The sequence below is a fragment of the Ambystoma mexicanum genome, chromosome 12 (assembly GCF_040938575.1).
Source record: "Ambystoma mexicanum isolate Mex_15411 chromosome 12, UKY_AmexF1_1, whole genome shotgun sequence".
Classification (NCBI taxonomy): domain Eukaryota; kingdom Metazoa; phylum Chordata; class Amphibia; order Caudata; family Ambystomatidae; genus Ambystoma; species Ambystoma mexicanum.
This window is the reverse complement of record NC_090936.1, coordinates 1,010,732,886-1,010,746,917: the sequence shown is the minus strand read 5'-3', so window position 1 is coordinate 1,010,746,917 and position 14,032 is coordinate 1,010,732,886. Positions and strand designations below refer to the sequence as shown.

The 14,032-nt window shown below is 56.2% G+C and overlaps 1 protein-coding gene across 3 annotated transcripts in view; it reads left to right on the top strand.

Annotated features, from left to right (window-relative positions):
- Nucleotides 1-14,032, top strand: part of TNPO3 (transportin 3) — a 1,153,743-nt gene that overhangs the window by 1,138,478 nt on the left and 1,233 nt on the right. The window lies entirely within an intron of this gene.

Sequence of the window (14,032 nt, the reverse complement as noted above, 5' to 3'; positions counted from 1 at the left end):
CGGCCTCGGCGTGGAAGTAGACCGGCCCGTCGGGATGGATCCCGACGCGGGTGACGACATCGCCGAGGGCGCCGACGGGGCCCCTGATCGCCCGTCGGATTCCCCTCTGCCAGCGCCGCAAGACAACTCGGCGGCCATTTTGTTGGCTATACAGTCCTTATGCATGGAGATAAGGACGAGACTACCGTTGCCAGCGGAGGAACCACTCCCGTCGGGGGATCCAGAACCGGAACCTTCTACGTTCCTCCTCCCAAGAAAAGAAGGATTCACCCTCCACCTCCTTTTCAGCCGTCACGCCCCGTCCAGCCCTCTTCCCCGTCCACGACTCGAGGGGATGATACGGGGACTGACACGGCCGCGACGGGTACGGACGACGAGGTCTACGACGAGGATCTTCCGTCCTCGCCTCCCACCAGGGCTTCTCCGCCCGACGAGATTGGATCGTTCCACTCCATGATCGCCAGGGCATCCGATCTTTTCCAACTCTGCGCTGAGGAGAAGAAAAAGGAAGGATTCCTTTATCAACGGCACGAGGCCAAGAGGAAGACGGTCCTCGCGGTGCCTCTACTGGACGACATTTGGGATGAGGGCCTCGACCTCCTCAAGAACCCTTCCACGACGCCAGCGAGAAGAGACCGGTACGAAAAGAAGTACCGGGTCCCGGACGCGGCCCCCCTGTGCCTCCGGGCGCAGCCTACCCCGGACTCCGTCGTCTCCGCGGCGGCCAGGAAGAAAGCGCGGGGGGGGGGTGCGGCCTCCACATCGACTTCCCCGCCGGACGGCGAGGGAAAGAAATTGGACTCTATGGGACACGCAGGGTCATCTCGTCTGCAGCGACGACGATTAAGGCGGCCAACGCCTTGGCTATCGTGGCCCGCTACGACAGGGAGCTATGGTACAAACTGGCTCCTCTGCTGGACTTCCTACCGGACGACAAGAGGGCGGATGCCCTGGAGATCCTACAGGAAGGTGAGGTGGCGTCGGACCACGCCATCACTATTGCGACGGACATCGCCGATACGGGATTTCGCCAGTTGGGCAACGGCGTGTGCCTTAGGCGGCGTGGATGGCTCAAGGCTACGGACTTCCGTCAAGACGTACAGACCAGAGTCCTGGACATGCCGTTCGATGGGAACAACCTGTTTGGGAAAACAGTGGACGATTCCCTTCAGGCCATTAAAACGGAGACGGCCCGGGCCCTTGGGGTTCTGCAACAACGACGGCCGCCCTTTCGGAGCAGCGGAGGCAAGGGCGCCTCCAAAGGTTCCGGCGGCGGTTTCTCCACCTATCGTCAAGCGGCCCGCTCGTCGTCTCAGGAGGCCTATAGGGGACGAGGCAAGTCGGGCGGACCCCGCAGTCGTCGCCAAGGAGGTCAAGGCGGCAAAGCCTCGTCGAAACAGGATTGAACCGGCCGTGGGGTCGGGCCCCCACCGAAGCACCCGGTGGGAGGCCGGCTGGCGAGCTTCGTCGGCGTGTGGGAGTCCATCTCCACCGACCGTTGGGTGTTGGACGCCTTAGCCCGGGGCCACGCGCTCGAGTTTCAAAGAAGGTGCCCGCGCGTTCCCCCCCCCCCCCCCCCCCGTGGCCAGGAGAGAGCTTCACGTCCCGCAGCTTCTCCTGGAGGTAAAGGCGATGCTCAGGAAGGGCGCCATCGAACTCGTCCCAAAGAGGCTTCGGGGCTCCGGAGTCTACTCGAGATACTTCCTCGTGAAGAAGAAGACCTGCGATGTCTGAACAAGTTCATCAAGGCTCAGAAGTTCCGGATGGTCACCCTCCAGCACGTCCTGGGTCAGCTGGAGGAAGGAGACTTCCTGTCGTCGTTGGATTTGGAGGATGCCTACTTCCATATTCCCATCCTAAGGGGGCACCGAAAATTTCTCAGGTTTGTGGTCCAAGGGCGTCACTACCAGTTCAAAGCCCTCCCCTTCGGACTACGGTCGGCACCCAGGGTTTTCACCAAGTGCCTTGCACCGGTGGCGGCGCAGCTGCGCCGAGAGGGGATCCACGTCTACCCCTACCTGGACGACTGGCTCATCCGAGCCAAGACGATGGAGCTCGCCGTGGACCACACGGCAAGGACCGTCCAGCTTCTCACGGACCTGGGATTCTCCGTGAACTACGCCAAATCCCACCTGGTACCCGCGCAAGACGCACTGTTTCTGGGAGCGAGGCTCGACACAGTGTCCCTTCTGGCCTCCCCGTCGGAGGAGAGGACCAGGGCCATCCTGGGCAAGGTACAACGGATGTTGGTGGCCGACGCGGCCAAGGTGAGGTCCATCAAGTCCCTCCTCGGAATGTCTTCCTGCATCTACCTCATTCCCCTGTGCAGGCTCCGGATGCGCCCGTTGCAAGAGTTCCTGGACGCGCGCTGGATCCAAACGACGGGCAGCTTCGAGGAAAGGATCACACTCGACGAGAGTTTCCGACGAGCGATCCGGTGGTGGGGCACCCGCGCGCATCTGACGGCGGGCATGGACTTCCAGACCCCAGCCCACCAGGAGACAGTAACCACGGATGCCTCCCTGGAAGGGTGGGGAGCACACACCGAAAATCTGCACGCAAGAGGCCTTTGGCTCCCGACGGCGAAATCACTACATATCAACGTCCTGGAGCTCCGTGCAGTGTTTTGGGCCCTCAGGTCCTTCCGTCCCTCAAGGGCAAGGTGGTGAGGATCTTCACCGACAACACCACCACCATGTTTTACATCAGGAAACAGGGCGGAACCAGGTCCCCAGCACTGTCCAAGGAGGCGCAGGACCTGTGGCATTGGGCCGTCGCCCAAAGGATATTTCTGGTGCCGTTTCATCTGGCAGGGATAAAAAACACCATTGCCGACTCACTCAGCAGGGAGCTGCGCTCGTGCCACGAGTGGGAACTACGGCAGGATCTAGTGGATCGCCTCTTCCGACGGTGGGGCACACCCCAGATCGACCTGTTCGCGACGGCGACGAACTCCAAGTGCCGGAGGTTCGCCAGCAGGTTTCCCCAGGCGAGGAGCATGGGCGATGCTTTCTCGTTCCCCTGGGAGGGCCTGTTCCTTTACGCGTTCCCTCCATTGCCACTGCTGATCCGGCTCATCATCCAGCTCAAGAGGTCACGGTGCAGGATGATCCTCGTCGCACCTGCGTGGCCGAGGCAGATATGGTTCCCGGACCTTCTGGACTTGTCAGCGTCCCCGTCAATCAAGCTGCCGGTGGACGCAGATCTACTCTCCAAGGAAGGAGGCGCCATCCTCCACCACGACCCGAAATCGCTGAACTTGCAGGACTGGCTCCTGCAGCGCTAGAGTTTGGAGGATACGACATACCGGCCGACTGCAGAGAGGTTCTTGCAAAGGCCAGGGCGTCCTCGACTCTGAAATTCTACGGACACAAATGGAAGAGGTTCTCTGTCTGGTGCCACGCAGAGAAGATTAACCCTCTACAGATTACGGCTCCCCAAGTACTGCCGTACCTGCTGACGCTGGCCAAAGCTGGACTGGCACACGCGTCCATCAAGATTCATCTTGCGGCGATCTCCCGATACACCAGAACCACGGGGCGGACGTCCTTGTGGTCTCATCATCTGGTGAAAGAGTTCATGAAGGGACTGTTCAGATCGTTCCCGCCGGTGAAGGCTCCGGCCCCGGCGTGGGAGCTCAACGTGGTGCTGACCAAGCTCATGGGACCTCCGTTCGAGCCTCTGCACTCGGCCCCGTTGAAGTTTCTGTCGTGGAAAACAGCGTTTCTTGTGGCCATCACCTCCGCACGACGAGTGGGAGAGATCCAGGCCCTTTCCTGCAAGGCCCCGTACTTGACTTTTCACGACACGAGGGTAGTGCTCAGGACGCACCCCTCCTTCATGCCCAAGGTGCCGTCGGACTTCCACCTCAACGAACCCTTGGTGTTTCCTGTGTTCTTCCCGTCGCCTTTGTCGCCGGCTGAGAGGACTTTGCACTCGCGGGATGTGGCTAGAGCGCTAAAATTCTATGTGGACCGCACGAAGTGTTTTCGGAAGACGTCACAACTCTTTGTGAATTTTGGACCTGTCAATCAGGGGAAGGCACTCTCGAAGGCTTCCATTTCCAGATGGCTCTCCGGCTGTATCATGTACTGTCATCGGTTGGCAAACCGACCGCTGCCTGGCCGTCCGAGAGCCCATTCCACCAGAGCGATCGCAGCTACCACGGCGTTCCTTTCTGGTGTGCCCCTGCTGGACAGATGCAGGGCTGCTACGTGGAGGTCGACGCACACCTTCACGAAATTCTACTGCGTCAATCGGGATTCCAGGGAGGAGTCCAGGGTCGGCCAAGCAGTGCTGCGCAACCTGTTCGCCTGAGGTGAGCCTGGTGAGGAGGTAAGATGCTTAATGTTGAGTTTGATGTAATGCTTAATGTTGAGCCTTTGCCACCTCCCGTGGTTGTGCATGTGTGTACTGCTATGTATTCTTTATTCATGAGCATGTGAATCCATGCCAGACCCCATGCTGGAGAAGGAACAAGTTACTTACCTGTAACTGTTGTTCTCCAGCATGGGTCTGGCATGGATTCACATGCGAACCCTCCCGCCTACCCCTCTGCGGCTCTTCACTTGGTCATACTGCCACTTCACGTGCTTCCAAATCTGAAGATGGCTGCCAGAGGCGGGGCTTAGGTAGAGGGCAGTCATTGGCTGTGGTCAGTATGACGCAGAGACCAGTGATTGGTTATTACTACGAAAGACAGATCAGAAACGAAACTGATACTGGTTTTTTCTTTACCAAGGATTCCCAGCCTGACGACGGGGAATATTCATGAGCATGTGAATCCATGCCAGACCCATGCTGGAGAACAACAGTTACAGGTAAGTAACTTGTTCCTTACTATGGGTAACACTTGCTCCCGCTTACCCTCACATTGATATAGTCGGTATTCAAATATTCTTCCTTTTGGGCATTGCTTTAAAATCGGGTTTTGTCTGTATTTAAACTGCCTTTGAGCAGTGTCCAAAATAGCCGTCTCGCATAATTCATTCTTGATTACATGCGTGTCAGAACGCCCCGGGGTCCCCAATTGCTCTGGGCAGACTCAGCAGTAGTTTGCAGGGTCTCGGATTTATTGCATACCTCTGCGGTGAAGCTTCTTCCCTGGGATGGCTTCTTACACGGGCAGACATTTCTCCAGCGTTTCCTGCAGCTCTGTGTACACTCGCCAGCTTCCGTTTGTGGCTTGGACCAGAGAATGCAGCTTCCTGTCACAAATGTACCTCCAGGAGCTCTGCTGCGGCCCCCAGCGCTTAGTCCTTCAGGTGTTCCTGCTGCCTCTCTCCTTCCTTCACGCCACGCTGATCTGTGTGACTCTTGTTAGCTAGCCGCCCATGGATGTGTATCTTTTCTCGGTGCCATTTTGCCATTTTGAAATGTCAGCGCACTTAAGGTTTAGTTGAACTGGTCTGCGCATTAGGTTTTGGGCTTCGCTTAGTCTGCATCAACTTCTACCTCCCCTTCTTCGTCTCAGTACCTGAGCTGAAGTCCATAGATGTTGGAGTTCTAAAATGTTCAAAGGGTTTATAAAGAGTAACATCAGAAACGGGAGATGTTGTGAATGTTTGAGGTATAAATGGATTTTTGTCTAGCTTGACATAAAGGAAGGGGTGTATGATTTTTACAATAAGGGGGTGTTTGTGGAATGACAACAAACCATCACAAACTTGGGTATTATACAGTCCCCTTAAGGAAGAAGTGTAGAATTTGGTGTCTCGTCCGATGGAGACACCACCTCCCCCAACAGCTGTCTCCTCTCGTGTGATCCTCCCTCATATATCCACCCCAGGGTCGGGCTCAGATAGTGACTGCCGTCATGGGAGGAGGTCAATGCTGGGAAATAAGGGATTACTCCACCAGATTCATCACACAGGATAGTAATTTACTTTTGACTGCCATCCTGACAGTCCTTAGTATTTGGTTTTAGGCAGGGAAACCCCTCTTAGTAATAGGGCTAAGTAGGTTTTTCCCTGTTTGTATTTTAAATAAAAGTTTATGGCAACCAATATACCACTCCTGTGTCAGTCTGCTACTTCCGCACCCTTCCAAGATCTTGGTGTTCTTCCCACCACCTCACTCATCTAAGGATGAGTAGAGGTTCCACAGGCTGGATACTAAGAGGGTGCTGAGTTTTTATCTAGCCAGACCGGGCTCCTTCAGAAAGTATGATCAACTATTCATTGCATTTTCACAATCCAGACTGGTGCTGTCTGTTACTAAACAGACATCTCCCAGTGGATGTTATGCATCTCTTGAGTGCTACCTGAATGCGTGCAAGGAGGGCCCATTCATCCAGAGGGTTTGCGGCCCTCCAGAGGGGGGTGCCTCTAAGGGACATTTGTCAGTTGCAATGTGTTCTTCATTGCATAGGTTTGTCAAGCATTACAGCTTAGATATTGCCCAAAGGGCTGATGCACTTTTTGGAAGAACGATTCTTCAAAGGTTCTTGGTGTGACTTCCATCCCTCCACCATTGAGGACATTGCTTTGGGAGTCTATTGAGATGAGGAATCTGTGGGAAAATGCAATCCATTGAAGGAGAAATTACTTAACAGTAATGTTCTTTCTATGGATTCTTCTCCCACAGATTCCTCATCGCCCTCTCAGCCTACCCCACTTGGAATTTAATTAATCATATCTGCAGTCCGTTATCACACTATGTGCAGATGACCAGAGGAAGAAATTGGTTTTTAAAAATTGGTTATCCAAGTTGACAATTTTCTGGTTCGTTCCTCACCAAAAAAAAGCAAATGAGGTGTCGTTAGGTATTGCAATTTTAGAGGGTTGGTTAAATTAGCCTTCTCGGTTAGTGCGCATTTCCTCTCGCAAGTTGCCCCGGGTGGGGGAGAAGTGGTGGGCAACTGAGGTAATGGGTGCAGTGTCCCACCTGGAGCCGACGAGGGGCCCAGCTGAACACGAGTGAGTAGAGACGATGTCAAACCGCACTACGCCCCCTGTCGAGATATTCCGAGCAACTGATGCTGGGTGGAGATCAAGATGAGGAATGTCTAGCTGAAGAATCCATAGATTATTGGTAAGTAATTTCTCCTATGGATTCTTTTCCCACAGATTCCTCAACGCCCTCCCTGTTTCCCCCTCTGTGGAAGCTGACAGATTTGTTAGCTTGTCTAATTTCTTTAGTACCCGTGAGTATGGAAGAGTTTGAATTCTGCTGTTTTGGTTAAAAAAAGAATATACAAGTCCTTATCACAACCCATTTAAGGTCATGTTTTTGTTAATTGGCTTTTCGTTGCTGAAACAATTATGTAGTCCTGAGAAGAGACGTTTTCACTCCCCTACCGTTCAGTGCAAGGGTTTTTTTCTCGAAGGCTGAGCTTGCGTGGTGTGTGAAGGCCGAAGTGTGCAACTTGGGTAAGGGGCGTAGTGCATTCCTTAAGTATGATGACGGATGTAGTGTCCAGAGTTGAAGTGGCACGTTACAGCGACTACGTTGACGTCTAGCTGCACTAACGCCCCCTGTTGACATTCTCCAAGCAGATGCCACTCTTAAAAGATGAGGCATCTTGGAGAATAATCAATAGAGGAAAATTACTGGTAAGTAATTTATCCTTCCGGTCAAAGATGTCTTAATAATGGGAAGTGAATGAGGTTTGGTGCATCACTGGGTTTACACCCAGTGATGCACCAAACCTCTGCACTGAAGGTTTATCTGCTTTGTCAGTTTGTCGCCCCACCTCAGCTATAATTCTAAGCCCTTTTCTATAGTACTAAGGTATTCTGCATATATTTAGTGCACAACCAAACGCCAAATAAAAATAAATCTTATTGGTAAAGCTTAGGTTCCATAATGCTCTGCTTTCTCCAGCATGGGGTCTGGCATGGATTCACATGCTCATGAATATTCCCCGTCGTCAGGCTGGGAATCCTCGGTAAAGAAAAAACCAGTATCAGTTTCGTTTCTGATCTGTCTTTCGTAGTAATAACCAATCACTGGTCTCTGCGTCATACTGACCACAGCCAATGACTGCCCTCTACCTAAGCACCGCCTCTGGCAGCCATCTTCAGATTTTTACCGCACGTTCATGTGTTGGGATCCTCGTGCTATTGCTCTCGAGCGTTAGTGCTATTTTTCGCGCTTTTCACAAAAAACTTCAATTCTTTCGGTCAAAAGAGCCTCAAGCTCCACCGATCCTACATCCGATCAACGGGGACCCGTGTCGGATTCGTCTGTGCCCCTCAAGGGTGAAGATTTCGTCGAGCTACACTTCGGAGGACTCCAGAAGCTTCTCAGGCCCGGTCTCGGAGATGGCCCAGGAGAAGGGAAGCTCGACGCCCGGAAAGCTGTTCAGGGTCTGCCCTGGATGCCAGCTGCAGAACGTCTTTAAGGAAGACGAACACTCTTTCTGCCTTTACTGCCTTCATGAGGACAAAACGCACGTGTAGAAGGATTGTGCGTTTTGCGGCAACATGTCGGAACGGACCATGAAGGACCGTCATCAACGTCTCGCCAACTGGCTGGAGGGTAAGAGCCCGTCTGGCGAGAAGAAGAAGAAACCCGAGCGGTCTTCTAAGACCTTTGAGGGCGCCCCGGCGACGGGGGCCCAACATAAGGCCAAGCACCGCGAGTCCGCTGGCACCGGGAGCGCCGAACGGTCGGGCTCTACGGGCGCCAGGCAGGGCGCACCCTCCCCGGCACCATCAACCACAAGCCAACGCTCTGGGTCGGGTAAGAGGAAGGCCGAGCACCCGGCGAAGCTCCTGGAGAGGCCCCGGTCGAGCTCTAAGGCAGAGGAGGAGCGTGGCAGTGCCCCCTCCCTCAAGGATAAGGCGGTGAGCGCACCTAAGGTGGTGAAGGCCTTGATCCATCCGACCAAGCCCTCTATCGAAACGGTCGCGGCGGCCCTGGCTCAGCCTGTGGAGGCTGCGCCAGTGGTGGCGACATCAGGGCCCAGAATCTCCCTGCCTCCTCGGAGGGAGTCTTCTTTTGTGCCCATCGATAGGACCCCCGTGAAACCCTCCGTGGGGAAGAAGGGGGGGCAGGGCGTCGTCGTAGATTCGGCCTCAACCTCAGAAGAGGAGCTGATCGAGGTCTTAAGCCACGGCCTAGGCGTGGAACAAGGCCAGCCCGTCGGAATGGACCCCGACGCGGGTGACGACGACATCGTCGAGGATACCGACGGGGCCCCTGCTCGCCCGTCGGATTCCCCTCTGCCAGCGCCGCGAGACAACTCGGCGGCCATTTTGTTGGCCATACAGTCCTTATGCACCGAGATAAGGACGAGGCTACCGTTACCGACGGAGGAACCTCTCCCGTCGGGGGATCCAGAACCGGGACCTTCTGGTGTTCCCCCTACCAAGAAAAGAAGGATCCATCCTCCACCTCCTTTTCAACCGTCGCGCCCCGTCCAGCCCTCCTCCCCGTCCACCCGAGGGGATGATACGGGGACTGACACGGCAGCGACGGGTACGGACGACGAGGCATACGACGAGGATTTTCCGTCGTCGCCCCCCACCAGGGCTTCTCCGCCCGACGAGATCGGATCTTTCCACTCCATGATCTCCAGGGCTTCCGAGCTTTTCCAACTCTGCCCTGAGGAGAAGAAAAAGGAAGGCTTCCTTTATCAGCGGCGCGAGGCCAAGAGGAAGACGGTCCTCGCAGTGCCTCTGTTGGACGACATTTGGGATGAGGGCCTTTCCCTCCTCAAGAACCCTTCCACTACGCCAGCTAGAAGAGACCGGTACGAGAAAAAGTACCGGGTCCCGGACACGGCCCCCCTATGCCTCCGGGCGCAGCCTACCCCGGACTCCGTCGTCTCCGCGGCAGCCAGGAAGAAAGCGGGGGGCGGGTGCGGCCTCCACATCGACTTCCCCGCCGGACGGCGAGGGAAAGAAATTGGATGCTATGGGACGTAGAGTCATCTCGTCGGCAGCGACGACGATTAAAGCGGCCAACGCCTTGGCTATCGTGGCCCGCTACGACAGGGAGCTCTGGTACAAGATAGCTCCCCTGCTGGATTTTCTGCCGGACGACAAGAGGGCGGAGGCCCTTGAGATCCTCCAGGAAGGTGAAGTGGCTTCGGACCACGCCATCACCGTGGCGACGGACATCGCCGACACTGGGTTCCGCCAGCTGGGCAACGGCGTTTGCCTTCGTCGTGGATGGCTCAAAGCTACGGACTTTCGGCAGGGCGTCCAGACCAGAGTCCTGGACATGCCCTTCGACGGGAACAACCTGTTTGGGAAGACAGTGGACGATTCCCTTCAGGCCATCAAGGCGGATACTGAGACGGCCCGGGCCCTTGGAGTCCTGCAGCAACGACGGACGCCCTTTCGGAGCGGCGGAGGCAAGGGCGCCTCCAAAGGTTCCGGCGGCGGTTTCGCTTCCTACCGTCAAGCGGCCCGCTCGTCGTCGCAAGAGGCCTACAGAGGACGAGGCAAGTCTAGCGGACCCCGCCGTCGTCGCCAAGGAGGTCAAGGCGGCAAGGCCGCGTCCAAGCAGGATTGAACCGGCCGTGGGGTCGGGCCCCCACCGAAGCACCCCGGTGGGAGGCCGGCTGGCGGGCTTCGTCAGCGTGTGGGAGTCCATCTCCACCGACCGTTGGGTGCTGGACGCCCTGGCCCGGGGCCATGCGCTCGAGTTTCAAAGAAGGTGCCCGCGCGTCCCCCCCGTGGCCAGGAAAGAACTTCACGTCCCTCAACTTCTCCTGGAGGTAAAGGCGATGCTCAGAAAGGGCGCCATCGAACTCGTCCCAAAGAGGCTTCGGGGCTCCGGAGTCTACTCGCGATACTTCCTCGTGAAGAAGAAGACGGGAGGATGGCGCCCCATCCTGGACCTGCGACGGCTGAACAAGTTCATCAAGGCGCAGAAGTTCCGGATGGTCACCCTCCAGCACGTCCTGGGTCAACTGGAGGAAGGAGACTTCCTATCGTCGTTGGATTTGGAGGATGCCTACTTCCACATTCCCATCCTAAAGGGGCACCGAAAATTCCTCAGGTTCGTGGTCCAAGGGCGTCATTACCAGTTCAAAGCCCTTCCCTTCGGACTACGGTCGGCACCCAGGGTATTCACCAAGTGCCTCGCACCGGTGGCGGCGCAGCTGCGCCGCGAGGGGATTCACGTCTACCCCTACCTGGACGACTGGCTCATCCGCGCCAAGACGAAGGAGCTCGCCGGTGTCCACACGGCAAGGACCGTCCAACTCCTCACGGACCTGGGATTCTCCGTGAACTACGCCAAATCCCACCTGGTGCCCGCGCAAGTCGCACTGTTTCTGGGAGCGAGGCTCGACACAGTGTCCCTTCTGGCCTCCCCGTCGGAGGAGAGGACCAGGACCATCTTGGGCAAGGTGCAACGGATGTTGGTGGCAGACGCGGCCAAAGTGAGATCCATCAAGTCCCTCCTCGGGATGATGTCTTCCTGCATCTACCTCATTCCCATGTGCAGGCTCCGGATGCGCCCGTTGCAAGAATTCCTGGATGCGCGCTGGATCCAGACGACGGGCAGCTTCGAGGAAAGGATCAAGCTCGACGAGAGTTTCCGACGAGCGATACGGTGGTGGGGCACCCGCGCGCATCTGACGGCGGGCATGGACTTCCAGACCCCAGCCCACCAGGAGACTGTGACCACGGATGCCTCCCTGGAAGGGTGGGGAGCGCACACCGAAAATCTGCACGCGAGGGGACTCTGGCTCCCGACGGAGAAGTCCCTGCATATCAACGTCCTGGTGCTCCGTGCAGTGTTTTGGGCCCTCAGGTCCTTCCTTCCGTCCCTCAAGGGCAAGGTGGTGAGGATCTTCACCGACAACACCACCACCATGTTTTACATCAGGAAACAGGGCGGAACCAGGTCCCCAGCGCTGTCCAAGGAGGCGCAGGACCTGTGGCATTGGGCCGTCGCCCAAGGGATTTTTCTGGTGCCGTTTCATCTGGCAGGGATAAAAAACACCATCGCCGACTCACTCAGCAGGGAGCTGCGCTCGTGCCACGAGTGGGAACTACGGCAGGATCTGGTGGATCGCCTCTTCCGACGGTGGGGCACACCCCAGATCGACCTGTTAGCGACGGCGACGAACACCAAGTGCCGGAGGTTCGCCAGCAGGTTTCCCCAGACGAGGAGCATGGGCGATGCTTTCTCGTTCCCCTGGGAGGGCCTGTTCCTCTACGCGTTCCCTCCCTTGCCTCTGCTAATCCGGCTCGTCAACCAGCTCAAGAGGTCACGGTGCAGGATGATCCTCGTCGCACCTGCGTGGCCGAGGCAGATATGGTTCCCGGACCTTCTGGACTTGTCAGCGTCCCCGCCGATCAAGCTGCCGGCGGACGCGGATCTACTCTCCAGGGAAGGAGGCGCCATCCTCCACCACGACCCGAAGTCGCTGAACTTGCAGGCCTGGCTCCTGCAGCGCTAGAGTTTGGAGGATACGACATACCGGCCGATTGCAGAGAGGTTCTTGCAAAGGCCAGGGCGTCCTCGACTCTTAAATGCTACGGACACAAATGGAAGAGGTTCTCTGTCTGGTGCCACGCACAGAAGATTAACCCTCTACGGATTACGGCTCCCCAAGTACTGCCGTACCTGCTGACGCTGGCCAAAGCTGGTTTGGCACACGCGTCCATCAAGATTCATCTTGCTGCGATCTCCCGATACACCAGAACCACGGGGCGGACGTCCTTGTGGTCTCATCGTCTGGTGAAAGAGTTCATGAAGGGACTGTTCAGATCGTTCCCGCCGGTGAAGGCTCCGGCCCCGGCGTGGGAGCTCAACGTGGTGCTGACCAAGCTCATGGGACCTCCGTTCGAGCCTCTGCGCTCGGCCCCGTTGAAGTTTCTATCGTGGAAAACAGCTTTTCTTGTGGCCATCACCTCCGCACGACGAGTGGGAGAGATCCAGGCCCTTTCCTGCAAGGCCCCGTACTTGACTTTCCACGACACGAGGGTAGTGCTCAGGACGCACCCCTCCTTCATGCCCAAGGTACCGTCGGACTTCCATCTCAACGAACCCTTGGTGTTACCTGTGTTCTTCCCGTCGCCTTCGTCGCCGGCTGAGAGGACTTTGCACTCGCTGGATGTAGCTAGAGCGCTGAAGTTCTACGTGGACCGCACGAAGGGGTTTCGGAAGACGTCACAACTCTTTGTGAACTTTGGACCTGTCAATCAGGGGAAGGCTCTCTCGAAGGATTCATCTCCAGATGGCTCTCCGGCTGTATCATGTACTGTCACCGGTTGGCAAACCGACCGCTGCCTGGCCGTCCGAGAGCCCATTCCACCAGAGCGATCGCAGCTACCACGGCGTTCCTATCTGGTGTGCCCCTGCTGGACATATGCAGGGCTGCTACGTGGAGGTCGACGCACACCTTCACGAAATTCTACTGCGTCGACCGGGATTCCAGGGAGGAGTCCAGGGTCGGCCAAGCAGTGCTGCGCAACCTGTTCGCCTGAGGTGAGCCTGGTGAGGAGGTAAGATGCTTAATGTTGAGTTGATGTGATGCTTAATGTTGAGCCTTTGCCACCTCCCGTGGTTGTGCATGTGTGTACTGCTATGTATTCTTTATTCATGAGCATGTGAATCCATGCCAGACCCCATGCTGGAGAAGGAACAAGTTACTTACCTGTAGCTGTTGTTCTCCAGCATGGGTCTGGCATGGATTCACATGCGAACCCTCCTGCCTACCCCTCTGCGGCTCTTCACTTGGTCATACTGCCACTTCACGTGCTTCCAAATCTGAAGATGGCTGCCAGAGGCGGTGCTTAGGTAGAGGGCAGTCATTGGCTGTGGTCAGTATGACGCAGAGACCAGTGATTGGTTATTACTACGAAAGACAGATCAGAAACGAAACTGATACTGGTTTTTTCTTTACCGAGGATTCCCAGCCTGACGACGGGGAATATTCATGAGCATGTGAATCCATGCCAGACCCATGCTGGAGAACAACAGCTACAGGTAAGTAACTTGTTCCTTTTCTATAAATACGCTTGTAGCATAATTTTTCAGTATTGAATCAAGCACCCTATTCCCATTAAAAGTCTGAAATATGATGATCATAAATATTCTGAAATATGTACTCTGATGTGATCCA